This window comes from Aethalodelphis obliquidens, unplaced genomic scaffold, assembly GCF_003676395.1.
Source record: "Aethalodelphis obliquidens isolate GAN/ISIS:26980383/991018 unplaced genomic scaffold, ASM367639v1 scaffold74, whole genome shotgun sequence".
Classification (NCBI taxonomy): Eukaryota; Metazoa; Chordata; class Mammalia; order Artiodactyla; family Delphinidae; genus Aethalodelphis; species Aethalodelphis obliquidens.
In genome coordinates, this window is record NW_020838018.1 from 2,394,512 (window position 1) to 2,411,783 (window position 17,272).

At 40.0% G+C, this 17,272-nt stretch overlaps 1 long non-coding RNA gene across 1 annotated transcript in view; it reads right to left on the reverse strand.

Annotated features, from left to right (window-relative positions):
- Window positions 1-14,342, reverse strand: part of LOC113612234 (uncharacterized) — a 96,136-nt gene extending 81,794 nt beyond the window's left edge. The window contains exon 1 of the long non-coding RNA XR_003429785.1: window positions 14,170-14,342. This is a non-coding gene — a long non-coding RNA (uncharacterized LOC113612234). The remainder of the gene's footprint in view (window positions 1-14,169) is intronic.
- Window positions 14,343-17,272: the final 2,930 nt, after the last annotated feature.

Below are 17,272 nucleotides of genomic sequence, written 5' to 3' on the forward strand. Positions count from 1 at the left end.
ATAGAGAGAGAGAGAGAGAGAGGGAGAGAGAGAGAGAGAGAGAGAGAACTTTCCATCCAAAAGCAGCAGAATGCATACTCCTTTCCAGTGCACATGGAACATTCTCCAGGATTGATCACATGCTAGCCCATGCTAGACCATGAAACAAGTCTCAATAAATGTAAGAAATTGAAATCATGTCAAGCATCTTTTCCAACCACAATGGTATAAGACTAGAAATCAGCTACAAGGAAAAAAAACTGCAAAAAACCACAAACATGTGGAGACTAAACAATATGCTACTAAACAACCAATGTGTCACTAAAGAAATCAAAGAGAAAATAAAAAAATATTGGGAGACAAATGAAAATGGAATACAAGGATTCAAAAATCTATGGGATGCAGAAAAGCAGTTCTAAGAGGGAAGTTTATAGTGATACAAGCTTATCTCGGGAAACAAGAAAAAAACTGAAATAAAAACCTAATTTTACATCTAAGGGAAACAGAAAAAGAAGAATAAATAAAACCCAAATTGGTAGAAGGAAAGAAATAATGGAGATTAGAGTGAAAAATAAATGAAATAGAGACTAAAGAAACAACAGAAACAATCAATGAAACTAAGAGCTAATTCTTTGAAAAGATAAAACTGATAAACCTTTAGCCAAGCGCATCGAGAAAAAAAGAGAGGAGGCCCAAATCAATAAAATCAGAAATTAAAAGAGAGAAATTAGCAACCAACACCAGAGAAATACAAAGATTCATAAGAGATTAATACAATTATATACCAATAAAATAGAAACCTAGAAGAAATGGATAAATTCCTAGAAATCTACAATATTCCAAGGCAGAATCAGAAGAAATAGAAAATATGAACAGATGGATTGCCAGTAATGAAACTGAATCAGTACTAGAAAAAAACCTCAACAAACAAAAGTCTAGGACCAGATTGGTCTCAGGTGAATTCTACCAAACATTTAAAGAGTTTATACCTATTCTTCTCAAACTATTCCAAAAAATTGAAGAGAAGGGAGAGCTTATGAACTCATCCCACTAAACTATATTCACCATGATACCAAAACCAGATGAAAGCATCACAAAAAAGAAGAAAATTATAGGCCAATATCCCTAATAAACATAGATGCAAAAATTCTTAACAAAATGTCAGCCAACAAAATTCAACAATACATTAAAAGATCATATGCCATGATCAAGTAGAATTTATCCTAGGGATATAAGGATGGTTCAATATCTACAAATCAGTCATATAAGGATGATTCAATATCTGCAAAACTTGATACACCATGCTAACAAATTGAAAAATAATAATCATATGATCATTCCAATAGAGGCAGAAAAAGCATTTGTCAAAATTCAACATTCATTTATGACAAAAATTTTCAACCAAGTGAATATAGAGGGAACATACCCTAACATAATAAAGACCATATGTGACAAACCTATGTCATACAAACAGTCAATGTCATACTTGATGATGAAAAGTTGAAAGCAATTCCTCTAAGATCAGGAACAAAACAAGGATGGCCTACTCTTGTCACTTTTATTCTACATAGTATTGGAATTCCTAGCCACAGTAATCAGACAAGAAAAAAACATAAAAGGAATCTAAATTGGAAAAGAAGTAAGACTATCATTATTTGCAGATGACATGATACTACATATAGAAAGTTCTAAAGATGCCACCAAAAAAACTATGAGAACTGATAAATGAATTCAGAAAAGTTTCAGGATACATAATTAATATATAGAAATCTGTTGTGTTTCTATACACTAACAATAAACTATCAGAAAGAGAAATTAAGAAAACAATATTGTTTACAATGGCACCAAAAAGAAAAAAAATACCTAGGAATAAACCTAACCAACGAGGTAAAAGGCTTGAACTCAGAAAATTATAAGACATTGTTGAAAGAGATTGAAGATGACACATGGAAAAAGAAAAATTTACCATACTCATGGAGTGGAAGAATTAATATTGTTAAAATGAGCATACTACCAAACACAAACTACAGATTCAATGCAATTCCTATCAAAATACCCATGGCATTTTTTTCACAGAAGTATAACAAATAATTCTAAAATTTGTACAGAAATAAAAGACTTCAAATAGCCAAAACAATCTTGAGAAAGAAGAACAAAGCTGGAAGTGTCACACACCTGGATTTCAAACTATACTCAAAGCTGCAATAATCAAAACAGTGTGGTACTGGCATAAAAAACAGGCACATAGATCAATGGAACAGAATAGAGAGTCCAGAAATAAACCCACACTTACATGGCCAATTAATCTACAGCAATGGGGGCAAGAATATGTAATGGAGAAAAGGACAGCTACATGCAAAAGAATCAAACAAGGCTACTTTCTCACACTATATACAAAAATAAACTAAAAATCAATTAAAGACTTAAATGTAATTCCTGACATAAATCTCCTAGAAGAAAATATAAGGAGTATACTATTTGATATTGATCTTAGCAATATATTTCTTTGAATTTGTCTCGCCAGGCATGAGAAATTAAAGCAAAAATAAATAGGACTACTTCAAAGTAAAACACTTTTGCCCAGTAGAGGAAACTATCAACAGAATGTAAATGCAGCCTACTGAATGGGAGAAGCTATTTGTAAATGACATATTCAATAAGAGTTTAAAATCCAAAATATATAAATAACTCATACAACTCAAAATAAAAAAAAAAAAAACAAAATAATTTGATCTAAAAATGGGCAGAGGAGCTAAACAGACATTCTTCCAGAGAAGACATATAGACGACCAACAGACACATGAAAAGATGCTCAACATTGCTAATCATCAGGGAAATGCAAATGAAAACCACAATGAGAAACCACCTCACACCTGTCAGAAAGGCTATCATCAACAAATAACAAGTGTTGTCAAGGATGAGGAGAAGAGGGAATGCTTTTGTACTCTTGATGGGAAAGTAAATTCATGCAGACACTATGGAAAACAGTGTGGAGTTTCCTCAAAAAATTAAGGGTAGAACTACCATATGATCCAGCAATTTCACTTCTGGGTTTTTACCTGAAGAAAATGAAAGCACTAATTTGAAAAGGTATATGCATGTCAATGTTCAGAGCAGAATTATTTACAATAGCCAAGATATGGAAGCAACCTAGGTGTCCATCAACAGATGAATGGATAAAGAATATGTGAGATGTGTATACACACACACACACAGACGTAATGGACTATTACTCAGCCATAAAAAAGAATCTTGCCTTTGCAACAAAATTGATGGATCGAATTGGTATTATGCTAAGTGAAGTATGTCAGCCAGAGAAAGACAAATACTGCATGATCTCACTTATATGTGGAATCTAATACAAAATAAACAAAACAACAGAAAGAGACTCATAGATACAGAGAACAGATGGTCACCATGAGGGAGAGGTTTGGGGGTTTGGTCACAGTAGGTATCAATCTCTAGTTATATGATAAATAAGTCATGGGGATACAATACACAGTGTAAGGAATATGTTCAACAATATGTAATAACTTTGTATGGGGACAGATGGTTACTAGATTTATCGTGGTGACCACCTCATAACCTATGCAAATGTCAAATCATGTTGTAGTACACCTGAGATTCACATAGTACTGTATGTCAACTATATTTCATTAAAAACATAAAATCTGGGCTTCCCTGGTGGCGCAGTGGTTGAGAGTCCGCCTGCCGATGCAGGGGACATGGGATCGTGCCCCTGTCTGGGAAGATCCCACATGCCGCGGAGCGGCTGGGCCCGTGAGCCATGGCCACTGAGCCTGCGCGTCTGGAGCCTGTGCTCCGCAACGGGAGAGGTCACAACAGTGAGAGGCCCGCATACCACACACACACACACACACACAAAGCATAAAATCTTATTCCTGACACTTGTTAAAGAACTGTAAGATCCATTTTATTCAAGGCAGGGGCAATGGGGTTTCCTAGTGTGGGAGAGACATCAGATTCCACTCTGAATACAGTATGGGCAAGGGGGGATTTATGGTCAGAGAGGAGGATGGGGGTCAGTGGATAAAAAAATCACTACGAAAATCATTGGGGATGAAGGTGGATTCTGGCTAAACCATCCTAAACAGGATTCCTGCTTAAAGCAGGCCAAGGTGATTGGACATCACCAAGGGGTTGTGGGAGAGGTGGTGGAGGATGAGAAACGTGATCAGATATTGAGTGTGATCAGATATGGAGGATGGGGAGGAGGGATGGCTAAACAGACTCCTCAGAATGCTTGCCAAAATTCGACAATGCAGAGTCCCCAAGTGGAGGCTTCACTTAAAAGAAAATTTTTTTAAAAAAATTATTTCTTTTTAATTTTTAAAATTAAATTTTTAAAATTAAATTTTTAAAATTTTTTTAAAATAATATTTTTACTCAGAAAATCCTGAGTAAAATTTGGCCAAAGAGAGAGTCTGTCACCTCCCTACTGTGCACCCAGCCCCACACTCTGCCTCGACTCTTGGAATCTTCATTTTATATCCATAAGGGAAAGTGTAGCCCTGTGCAGCAGACTGTCATGAAGACACCTCCGATTTCAGGCTGCCCTGAGAACAGAGGGCTCATACCTTCTAAAAGAGGGCAAACTTTCCAAGGAAACCTGCCAAGGAGGCATCAGAACCTGTCTGTGTCCTGGGATGGAGCCGGAAGGGAAGGCCAGTGTGGTGAGGAGGGTGAGGGAAAGTCTCTTTGAAGAAGTGGCAGAGTGCTTTGCCTTTGCAGGGGCTGTTTTCCTCAGCACCTGCCAAATCAGCATGATTTGAGAGAATCCCTGGAAAACTGGGTGTGTGCACTCCCGAGCTGTTGTCTAACCCTGGCTTGGTGAAATCTGAGAGTCAGGAACTGGCTAAGAATGTTCTGAGGGCAGAAGGGTAGAGGCTGAGTAGCGTGGCTCCTGAGAGCAGACGGAAATCAAGGCAGTGAGCCCACGAGACATATCTTGGGAGACGGTGCCCAACAGGTAGGGACGGCCCCATGTTGTCCTTGACTCTACTAGTGTCCTAGGGACATAGGGCCATCTTCTGAGAACCCGCAGGAACTCCCAAAAATAAAGATTCAGATCAAACAAACAGAAATAGAGGGGAGAAAGGAGGGTGCCAGGGCTGGGGTAGGTGGAATGGATAGTTGTTTAATGGATACATAGTTTCAGTTTGGGAAGATGAAAAAGTTCTGCAGATGAGTGGTGGTGATGCTTGCACAGCCATGTGACTATACTTTATGTCATCTAAGTGGCACCAATGTCCAGCTAAAACACCACCAGTGAGATAAGAATAAGGTAAGGCATTGCCCCTCCAACCTGTCCACCCCGGGAGACCGAAGCCACACAGGGAATGTGCCAGAAGGAAAGAGTCAGGCCTTGCTCCCTCCCTAGGGTGGGTTCTGAGGGTCAGTCCTGGAACCATGGTGGTTAGGAAACCCTGCCTCAAGAAAGACGGGACATCCATTCTAATGTAACATGTATAATGATTCATATCGCAGCACAAAACCAGAAGTTAACCTAAAGCAAAATGTTTGGATAAAATGGCAACATACATTACATGGAATGTTATTTGGCTATTAAACATTTTGAATTAGATCCACATCTATTGAATTGTAGGGATGTCTATGCTGTGAAGTAAGGAAAGAAGATGCACAGATTATCTATCTATCATCTACCTTACGATTCCTTTATGATAAAACTCATCAAAGACAGACATTTGCCATTGACGTACATGTGTTTACACATTTGTATATGAGGTACAGGGCATGCTGAAAAGTGTGTAACACCTGTTCCATGATGGTGTTAAAAGGATGAGGGAGAGAGAGACAAGAAATAAAGAGACTGAAACAAAATGGAGAAACATAAGCATGAGCAATGTTAACTAAAACTGCTGATTATAGTAAATCTATTTAGTATCTTTCTTTACAGATATAAAAATGAATATGCACAGGAAAAGGGAAAAGAGATTCAGGGAAAGGATAAGATTTTGAACTTCTGGAACTTCAATTTTTTAATAAAGTTTATTTTGAAAAAAAAAATTAGATTTAACAGAAAAGTTACAAAAATATTAGAATTTTCATATACCCTTCACTGACTTCCCCTCATCATTAATATCTTTCATTATCAATGGTACAGTTGTCAAAACGAAGAAACTGACATTGGTACATTACTATTAACTAGACTGTGGATTTTATTTGGATTTCACCAGTTTTTCTATTAATATCCTCTTTCAGTTCCAGGATCCAACTCAGGGTACAACACTGCATTTGTTGTCATGTTATGATGGCTTTTTAAAACTTAACTGGGTTGTGATGTCATAGCTGCTTCTCTATTATCTTTAGGGCTTCAACATTTACTTCAATATAGGTTTGCTATAAAGTAAAAAGTATTTTAATGATTTGATCATGCTTGGTCAGGTTTCTTTCCAAGGTCATTCCTCATGTGCCTCACCTTCCCTTTCTAACTGGGTCAGTCTTTCTACATACCTTCTTGGTGCTTCAGCCACTTGGAACAAGTTGTACTGTGCCAATGCCACATTCTTGTTTTCTGCCTTATATTGCTTCTAAATCTGTCTGTCAAGGTCCTGGATCAAGTCTTTCCAGATCTGCCCTGAGTCAGGCTGTATATTTTCTGTAGGACTCAGCCTCACCCCGTAGGCCCACCAGCCCCACAGTACATGTGGGGTTCTCCTTCTGGCCTGGGAGTACATGACACAGGGTGCTGTCATGTTTATTTCTGCACCATGGTGCCCAGCTCAGTGCCTTGGACTATAGGTGGTTGGTAGACAGAAAGAAGGAAGAAAGGGAGGGAGAGAAAAGTTGAATTAAGTCCATCTTCCACATGGCCTCTGTCTTGTTGCTATTATTGCTCAGTCAGCAATGAGGGTTGAAGGGGGACTTTGTGTCCTGGGAATGGTAGTTGGAGCAGACATATTTTATTTCTGGTCAAGATGTCTGTGAAAATAACCCATATTCATAATAGCATCATTTACATTAGCCAAAAGATGGAAATAACCTAAATGCCCATTAATGGATGAATATATAAAATATGGTATATACAAATAACACATGCTGCAACATTGGATGAACCTTGAGGATAATATGTTAAGTGAGCTAAGCCAGCCACAAAAGGACTGTATGATTCCATTTATATGAGGGACCCAGAATAGTCAAATTCATGAAGTAGAATGGTGGGTGCCAGGGGCTGGGGGAAGGAATTAGTGTTTAATGGGGAGAGAGTTTCAGTTTTGGAAGATGAAAAAGTTCTGGAGATGGATGGTGGTTGATGGTTCCACAATGATGTGAATGCAGTTAATGTCACTAAACTGAAGACTTGAAAATGGTTAAAATGGTAAATTTTATGTCATGCATATTTTACCACAAATTTTTAAAAAATGACTGTAAAAATAATCTTTGGACCTTGGTTTACAAGGTGACTAAGCACTCTCTTGTCCTCCTTTATGACTGAAAACAGAAAATTAATCATTTAAAGTCTGTTAAGTACGGACCCCAGGTGACAGGAGACACAAAAAGATCCCCGGTGACTGGTGAGCTTCCATTTGTGCTGTGACAACAAGGAGGAAGTGACAGAAATGACAACCAATAATGGGATAAAAAACTCATGAAAAGGATAAATTGGAACACCTAAGTCTGGGGAAGACGATGAAAGAAAAACCATGACTTGTCCCCAGAGACAACGGCCTCCCTCTGCCATGTGCCTGAAGGCAGAGGACACTTTCAATCATCCCCCAAAGCTTTGGAAAAGGCAATGGGGTGATTCACCCAGAAACTCTACAGTGTCCTGTGGGTACAAGCAGGTAAACACGTCGGCACCGGAACAACACACCTAGTTCTAATTCACTGATGGTTAGCAGTATTGTAAGAGGTGCCACTCAGTATTTCTCTTTCAAAGCCTAGACCCATTAAAAAAAATTATAAAGTAGAAAAGTAGATTAAAGAAGCATTGGGTTGCCTCATGGGCTGTGAATGAAAGGTAAACAGTAAGTGTTTTGTAACCAAGGTGCAATGTCAGACACTCACTCATGATTGGTATGTAGGCATTAGAATTGCATGTCAATTTCTCATGAGTTATTTATTAATGCTAATGAGAGTATTTTAATGGGAATGAAGGATTAACTCGAGGAAGATTTTAGGATGGTTTAAAACCTAACACAGGACACGGCCCTGAGCCGAGCTGTCGGCGCTGCAGTTTTGCACCAGGAAACCTGGTCTGAGGTGTTGGCGGTTTGCGAGGCACTTGCACACGGTGCCCTGGAGGCTGGTGGACTAGACTCAGCACAGAGGAAACAAGGTGAGGGCTCAGCAGGAAGATGAGGATGAGAGCTCATCGGACAGTGGATCTGCTGGACTTGATTCTGGACGTCCAGCCCCGAGAACTGTGAGAAGGGACTCTCTGCACTTCTTGGACTTTGGTAACTGTTTCCTTTCCCATGTTAGCCATGTGGATGAAAGGCTCTTGGTGCTGCAGCCAGGAGCCAGTGCTGTGCCTCTGAGGTGGCAGAGTCAACTTCAGGACAATGGTCCACAAGAGACCTCCCAGCTCCACATAATATCAAACGGCGAAAATCTCCCAGAGATCTCCATCTCAACACCAGCACCCAGCTTCACTTAACGACCAGCAAGCTACAGTGCTGGACATCCTATGCCAAACAACTAGAAAGACAGGAACACAACCCCACCCATTAGCAGAGAGGCTGCCTAAAATCATAATAAGTCAACAGACATCCAAAACACACCACCAGACGTAGACCTGCCCACCAGAAAGACAAGATCCAGCCTCATTCATCAGAACACAGGCACTAGTCCCCGCCACCAGGAAGCCTACACAACCCACTGAAAAAACCTTAGCCACTGGGGACAGACATCAAAAACAGTGGGAACTACGAACCTGCAGCCTGCAAAAAGGAGACCCCAAACAGTACGACAAGCAAAATGAGAAGACAGAAAAACACACAGCAGATGAAGAAGCAAGATAAAAACCCACCAGACCTAACAAATGAAGAAGAAATGGGCAGTCTAACTGAAAAATAATTCAGAAAAATGATAGTAAAGATGATCCAAAATCTTGGAAATAGAATAGACAAAATGCAAGAAACATTTAACAAGGACCTAGAAGAACTAAAGGTGAAACAAACAACAATGAACAACACAATAAATGAAATTAAAAATACTCTAGATGGGATCAATAGCAGAATAACTGAGGCAGAAGAACGGATAGGTGACCTGGAAGATAAAATAGTGGAAATAACTACTGCAGAGCAGAATAAAGAAAAAAGAATGAAAAGAACTTAGGACAGTCTCAGAGACCTCTGGGACAACATTAAATGCACCAACATTCGAATTATAGGGGTTCCAGAAGAAAAAGACAAAAAGAAAGGGACTGAGAAAATATTTGAAGAGATTATAGCTGAAAATTTCCCTAATACAGGAAAGGAAATAGTTAATCAAGTCCAGGAAGCACAGAGAGTCCCATAGAGGATAAATACAAGGAGAAATATGCCAAGACAAATATTAATCAAACTGTCAAAAATTAAATACAAAGAAAACATATTAAAATCAGCAAGGGAAAAACAACAAATAACACACAAGGGAATCCCCATAAGGTTAACAGCTGACCTTTCAGCAGAAACTCTGAAAGACAGAAGGGACTGGCAGGACATATTTAAATTGATGAAGGAGAAAAACCTGCAACCAAGATTACTCTACCCAGCAAGGATCTCATTCAGATTTGATGGAGGAATTAAAATCTTTACAGACAAGCAAAAGCTGAGAGAGTTCAGCACCATCAAACCAGCTTTACAACGATGGCAAAAGGAACTTCTCTAGGCAAGAAATGCAAGAGAAGGAAAAGACCTACAATAACAAAACCAAAACAATTAAGAAAATGGGAATAGGAACATATATATTGATAATTACCTTAAATGTAAATGGACTAAATGCTCACACCAAAAGACACAGATTGGATAAATTGATACAAAAACAAGACCCATATATTTGCTGTCTACAAGAGATCTACTACAGACCTAGAGACACATACAGACTGAAAGTAAGGGGATGGAAAAAGATATTTCATGCAAATGGTAAACAAAAGAAAGCTGGAGTAGCAATTCTCATATCAGACAAAATAGACTTTAAAATAAAGACTATTAGAAGAGACAAAGAAAGACACTACATAATGATCAAGGGATCGATCCAAGAAGAAGATATAACAATTGTAAATATTTATGCACCCAACATAGAAGCACCTCAATATATAAGGCAAATACTAACAGACATAAAAGGGGAAATCGACAGTAACACATTCATAGTAGGGAACTTTAACACACCACTTTCAGCAATGGACAGATCATCCAAAATGAAAATAAATAAGGAAACACAAGCTTTAAATGATACATTAAACAAGATGGACTTAATTGATATTTATAGGACATTCCATCCAAAAAAACCCAGAATACACATTCTTCTCAAGTGCTCATGGAACATTCTCCAGGATAGATCATATCTTGGGTCACAAATCAAGCCTTGGTAAATTTAAGAAAATTGAAATTGTATCAAGTATCTTTTCCGACCACAACACTATGAGACTAGATATCAATTACAGGAAAAGATTTGAAAAAATACACACATGGAGGATAAACAATACACTACTTAATAATGAAGTGATCACTGAAGAAATCAAAGAGGAAATTAAAAAATACCTAGAAACAAATGACAATGGAGACACAACGACCCAAAATCTATGGGATGCAGCAAAAGCAGTTCTAAGAGGGAGGTTTATAGCAATACAATCCTACCCTAAGAAACAGGAAACATCTCGAATAAACAACCTAACCTTGCACCTAAAGCAATTAAAGAAAGAAGAACAAAAAAACCCCAAAGTTAGCAGAAGGAAAGAAATCATAAAAATCAGATGAGAAATAAATGAAAAAGAAATGAAGGAAACGATAGCAAAGATCAATAAAACTAAAAGCTGGTTCTTTGAGAAGATAAACAAAATTGATAAACCATTAGCCAGACTCATCAAAAAAAAAAAAAGGGAGAAGACTCAAATCAATAGAATTAGAAGTGAAAAAGGACAAGTAACAGCTGACACTGCGGAAATACAAAACATCATGAGAGATTACTGCAAGCAACTCTATGCCAATAAAATGGAAAACCTGGAAGAAATGGACAAATTCTTAGAAATGCACAAACTGCCAAGACTGAATCAGGAAGAAATAGAAAATATGACCAGACCAATCACAAGCACTGAAATTGAAACTGTGATTAAAAATATTTCAACAAACAAAAGCCCAGGACCAGATGGCTTCACAGGTGAATTCTATCAAACATTTAGAGAAGAGCTAACACCTATCCTTCTCAAACTCTTCCAAAATATAGCAGAGGGAGGAACACTCCCAAACTCATTTTACAAGGCCACCGTCACACTGATACCAAAACCAGACAAGGATGTCACAAAGAAAGAAAACTACAGGCCAATATCACTGATGAACATAGATGCAAAAATCCTCAACAAAATACTAGCAAACAGAATACAACAGCACATTAAATGGATCATACACCATGATCAAGTGGGGTTTATTCCAGGAATGCAAGGATTTTTAAATATATGCAAATCAATCAACGTGATACACCATATTAACAAATTGAAGTAGAAAAACCATATGATCATCTCAATAGATGCAGAGAAAGCTTTCAACAAAATTCAAAACCCATTTATGACAAAAACCCTCCAGAAAGTAGGCATAGAGGGAACTTTCCTCAATATAATAAAGGCCATATATGACAAACCCACAGCCAACATCATCCTTAATGGTGAAAAACTGAAAGCATTTCCACTAAGATCAGGAACAAGACAAGGTTGCCCACTCTCACCACTCTTATTCAACATAGTTTTGGAAGTTTTAGCCATAGCCATCAGAGAAGAAAAGTAAATAAAATGAATCCAAATCGGAAAAGAAGAAGTAAAGCTGTCACTGTTTGCAGATGACATGATACTATGCATAGAGAATCCTAAAGATGCTACCAGAAAACTACTAGAGCTAATCAATGAATTTGGTAAAGTAGCAGGATAAAAAATTAATGCACAGAAATCTCTGGCATTCCTATACACTAATGATGAAAAGTCTGAAAGTGAAATTAAGAAAACACTCCCATTTACCATTGCAACAAAAAGAATAAAATATCTAGGAATAAACCTACCTAAGGAGACAAAAGACCTGTATGCAGAAAATTATAAGACACTGATGAAAGAAATTAAAGATGATACAAATAGATGGAGAAATATACCATGTTCTTGGATTGGAAGAATCAACATTGTGAAAATGACTCTACTACCCAAAGCAATCTACAGATTCAATGCAATCTGTATCAAACTACTACTGGCATTTTTCACAGAACTAGAACAAAAAATTTCGCAATTTGTATGGAAACACAAAAGACCCCGAAGAGCCAAAGCAATCTTGAGAATGAGAAACGGAGCTGGAGGAATCAGGCTCCCTGACTTCAGACTATACTACAAAGCTACAGTAATCAAGACAGTATGGTACTGGTACAGAAACAGAATGATAGATCAATGGAACAGGATAGAAAGCCCAGAGATAAATCCATGCACATATGATCACCTTATCTTTGATAATGGAGGCAGGAATGTACAGTGGAGAAAGGACAGCCTCTTCAGTAAGTGATACTGGGAAAACTGGACAGGTACTTGTAAAAGTATGAGATTAGATCACTCCCTAACACCATACACAAAAATAAGCTCAAAATGGATTTAAGACCTAAATGTAAGGCCATAAACTCTCAAACTCATAGAGGAAAACATAGGCAGAACACTCTATGAAATAAATCACAGCAAGATCCTTTTTGACCCACCTCCTAGAGAAATGGAAATAAAAACAAAAATAAACAAATGGGACCTAATGAAACTTCAAAGCTTTTGCACAGCAAAGGAAACCATAAACAAGACCAAAAGCCAGCCCTCAGAATGGGAGAAAATATTTGCAAATGAAGCAACTGACAAAGGATTAATCTCCAAAATTTATAAGCAGCTCATGCAGCTCAATAACAAAAAAAACAAACAACCCAATCCAAAAATGGGCAGAAGACCTAAATAGACATTTCTCCAAAGAAGATATAGACTGCCAACAAACACATGAAAGAATGCTCAACATCATTAATCATTAGATAAATGCAAATCAAAACTACAATGTGACATCATCTCACACCAGTCAGAATGGCCATCATCAAAAAATCTAAAAACAATAAATGCTGGAGAGGGTGTGGAGAAAAGGGAAGCCTCTTGCACTGTTGGTGGGAATGTAAATTGATACAGCCACTGTGGAGAACAGTATGGAGGTTCCTTAAAAATCTACAAATAGGACCACCATATGACCCAGCAATCCCACTACTGGGCATATACCCTGAGAAAACCATAATTCAAAAAGAGTCATGTACCAAAATGTTCATTGCAGCTCTATTTACAATAGCCCGGAGATAGAAACAACCTAAGTGTCCATCATTGGAGGAATGGATAAAGAAGATGTGGCACATATATACAATGGAATATTACTCAGCCATAAAAGGAAACGAAATTGAGCTATTCATAATGAGGTGGATAGACCTAGAGTCTGTCATACAGAGTGAAGTAAGTCAGAAAGAGAAAGACAAATACCATATGCTAACACATATATATGGAATTTAAGGAAAAAAATGTCATGAAGAACCTGGGGGTAAGACAGGAATAAAGACACAGGCCTACTAGAGCATGGACTGGAGGATATGGGGAGGGGAAGGGTAAGCTGTGACAAAGCGAGAGAGAGGCATGGACATATATACACTACCAAATGTAAGGTAGATAGCTAGTGGGAAGCAGCTGCATAGCACAGGGAGATCAGCTCAGTGCTTTGTGACTGCCTGGAGGGGTGAGATGGGGAGGGTGGAAGGGAGGGAGATGCAAGAGGGAAGAGATATGGGAACATATGTATATGTATAACGGATTCACTTTGTTATAAAGCAGAAACTAACACAACATTGTAAAGCAATTATACACCAATAAAGATGTAAAAAAAAAACAAACAAACCTAACACAGTGGTTTTAGTTGTCTGTTGCTGCCTAACAAACCTCAGTGGCTTTAAAATGGCATATCTTTATTATCTTACAATTTCTGGTGGTCAGGAATCCAGGTGTGTCTTCCGTGAGTGGTTCTGGTTCAGGGTCGCAGAAGCTGCAATCTGGGTGTTGGAGAACCTGCAGTTCTCTCAAAACTGGTGTGAAACGGGAGTCTCTTCTTCCAAGCTCACTCCCATAGTTCTGGGCAGGATTCTGGTCTTTGCACATGTTGGATTGAAGGCCTCTGTTCTTTGCTGGCTGGAGCTATCAGTTCTTGGCTAAGGGGCCTCTCGTGAGGCAGATCACATCAGGGCAGCTGGCTTCCTGCACAGTGAGTTAGCAAAATGCAAGAGAGGGTGAATGCAGGGACAGGAGGCAAGATCTTTTGTTCCCTAAACATGGAAGTGACATCCCATCGCTTTGTAGAAGCAAGTCACTAAGTCCAGCCCTCACTCAAGGAGGGGGTTGACACAGGGCTTTGGATGCCAGCAGGCCCTGGGTTCCCTTTTAGAAACTGCCTATCAACATCAAGATGAAGAATGACGTTAGCCGACATCCTTGGAAACAAATGTTCACAGTGAGTTTTAACAGCTGGCACATGCCTTAGAACTTGGCTTCCCTCTTTTCTGACAAGGAACTGCCCCATGAATATGTCATTTAATGGGTGGAGGGGAGGTAGTGGGTAGAAGCAGATCTAGGTTCCCATCAGCATGTTCCTCCTGAGGGAGCACTGACCTGACCAGGACAAAGTCCTCTCTTCTGAGAGCAGGGAAAAATGCAGGACTTTGTCTCCATCAGAAGCTGTTATCTCTGGTTTCCAAGGGTGGCCCAGGATTGCTTCAGGGGAAAAGATTCAAGGAGTGGGCATGGAGGGGGGTGAGTTGAGAAGAGACCCTTCTCCAGGGTCAGTTCCTGGACAGAGGCAGCCACTTTCTTGTGGTCAGTAACTGGGTAGCATGGCCAGCAGAACCTGGCTTGCCTGTTCCGGCTTTTTAATTAAGAGGTGGCAGCTGTTGAATGCTCCTGCAAGCCAGGCACAGACAGTGCTTTCCCTGTGTCACCTCACTCACCCCTCATAAGACCTCTATGGAGGGGGTGCTCTTTTACCTCGTTTTAAATCTGGGAAAATTGAGGCTACAGGATTGAGCCATCTGCTGGAGGACCTGGGACCAGTAGGTGGCAGAACCCAGATTTCATGGCTTGTCTGGATCCAAAGTCTTCACTTCTCTGTTTAAAAAATTCCAATGCACATCCAAGAGAGGTAACCGCATTAGTTGTTTCTGAAACTGAATGTCACTTAATATGAGTCAGCGGTGAATGTAGGTTAATGTGCAGCCTCCCAGCTTCTCTGAGGGCTGTGAGAGGTGTCAGGCTGGAGTGGCCTTCCTGGAATCCCAGGGGTTTCCACAGAAAGGCATCCTTCTGGGAAGACTCTTATGCCCCATTTTTATCCTTAGTTGGTCCCAACAGTGCTCTAAGGGCTGTGGAAGCACCCCTTCACATGCTCTGGTAGGTACATCCTTCAACACACCACCACACTGCACAAATGTGAAACACACATTGCAAGTGCATTTGTGACCTGGATACAGTGTTACAAGAAAGGGTTGCTGGAGATTTAAGGGACACCTATGGCTTACATTTATGCAATAGAAAGTATTCTTTTGTAGCTATCAATTCCCAGTGGTGAAGCATGGCCAAGCAGGGGCAGACTATTCCTTATCGTAACTGGGACATTGCTCAAATTCTGCCTACAGGATATAATCACAATTGATTTTATTTTCATCTTCTGTGGTACCTATGAAACTTACATGATGGGAATAATCTTTCCCCACCTCTGGATGAAAATCCAGCTGGCCCCCTGACCTCTGTGCTCGCTCTCACCTAATGGAGGGTCCTAGAGTGGGTGGAGTCATGCACACTGTCTCGGGGTCTCATCCACACCTAAGGTGTCCAATCCCAGACTGGAATCAATCTTCACCTCCACCTCCATCTGCCCACCTGGCACTGTGGGCTGATTGCTTGAAGAAGGAACCATATATTCCCCCCTTCCCATCCTTTTATTTTTCTCTTTTCTCCATCCAACTTTGCAGTTTTGGATCCTCCAGGGTGAGCCTGGGGAAGGAAAGAAAGGGAAGAAAACACAGTCTGTTGTGTGCATTTATTTTCTATCTGCGGAGGGAGCCTCTGGGACAGGTATGGTTGGGATTTTCTCTGAGGCACTTTCTGTGGTTCTCCCAGCAATGTTCCACTGCTGGGCTCTGCAGCTGTGGTTTTCAGGGTAGGGTGGTGCCTCTTCTCGGAGGGCAGCTGCTGTCCCTCAGGCCTTGGTTTTGCCAGGTGTCCACTGTACTTGCTAACTCTTGCCTTCAGGGAAGTGGACCCCTGACAGGTGATCCTTCTAGGGAGACTTAGGCATCTCCAGACAAGCTTTCTCTCCCCCAAACATCACATCAATTCCACCAGAAGCACTCAGATCCTTTGACCTTTCTCAGCATGGAAGTGTGGTTACCTGCTCTGGTGGGTAGCCTCCAGGGTGGCCCCAAATGGCCTTGCCTCCTGGAACTCACACCCCTGTGAAAACCCTTCCATTTGAGTGCTGGCTGGACCTAATGATTCACTTCTAACCCATAGATTATAGCCAAAGTGATAGGATGCCACTTCTTAGATTGGGCTATAGAAAGACAGTGACTTCAATCTTTTTTCACTCATATTTCACTGGAGATTCATCTAGGTTGTTACTGTATCAATAATCTCTTCCTGGGACTTCCCTGGTGGCCCAGGGGTTAAGAATCCGCCTGCCAATGCAGGGCACATGGGTTCGAGCCCTGGTCCGGGAAGATCCCACATGCCGCGGAGCAACTAAGCCCGTTCACCACAACTACTGAGCCTGTGCTCTAGAGCCCGCGAGCCACAACTACTGAAGCCCACGCACCTAGAGCCCATGCTCCGCAACAAGAGAAGCCACTGCAATGAGAAGCCTGTGCACCACAACGAAGACCTAACACAGCCAAACATAAATAAAAATAATAATAATAATAATAATCTCTTCCTCTTTGTGGCTGAGTTGTGTTCCATGGTATGGAAGGACCACAGTTTATCTAATCATTCACCCACTGAAGGACATCAGAGTTTTTTCCAGTCTTTGACTATTAG